Here is a 584-nt window from a genome sequence, read left to right on the forward strand (position 1 = left end):
TTATCAGAATCTAATATACAGCCTTTCAAATACAATGCAAGCGCTACCAAACACACGATGACACATGTGTGTGAGCACTGTACTACCTGCTGCACGGTAGAGTTTCCTCCGTTGAGAATAGCTATGCCCAGCTTCAGAGTAGAGGCCACCATGGGACCCATCTCACCTGTTGTAGGGGACATCATTCTTTTATCTACCAGAGCACAGCCATTCCAAACATCATTTACATTTTAGTAACTTAGCCACCACTCTCATTCAGAAAGGAGATGAATGCAGCTGACGACTGCACTATCATTGCAATGACCATATGTGGTAGGTTACCAGGTCATACCAATTTAATTAGTATTAATTATTAATTAATTAAAAACCAATTCATTATTTGAATCATTAGTTTACAGTCTGCCAAATTAAAGTTAATAGTTTCACTGTAATGAACAAAGACTTGTTGAATGAATCGCTTTATTTTCAGAAATTATTATATCTTTAGCAAGAAGCTAAAAATTGCCCCTCTTCTGATTTAGTTTCGAGTAAAGCAAAGTACTAAGTGAACCATACTCAACTTTGATTTTGAAAAATTATACAAA

General features: G+C 36.0%; 1 protein-coding gene across 1 annotated transcript in view; it reads right to left on the reverse strand.

Annotated features, from left to right (window-relative positions):
* Window positions 1-584, reverse strand: part of ryr2a (ryanodine receptor 2a (cardiac)) — a 162387-nt gene that overhangs the window by 21041 nt on the left and 140762 nt on the right. The gene's annotated exons all lie outside the window — the stretch shown is intronic.

Source organism: Seriola lalandi, unplaced genomic scaffold, assembly GCF_002814215.2.
Source record: "Seriola lalandi dorsalis isolate HSWRI2012SDOR001 ecotype SW California unplaced genomic scaffold, Sedor1 jcf7180002054585, whole genome shotgun sequence".
NCBI classification, from domain to species: Eukaryota; Metazoa; Chordata; class Actinopteri; order Carangiformes; family Carangidae; genus Seriola; species Seriola lalandi.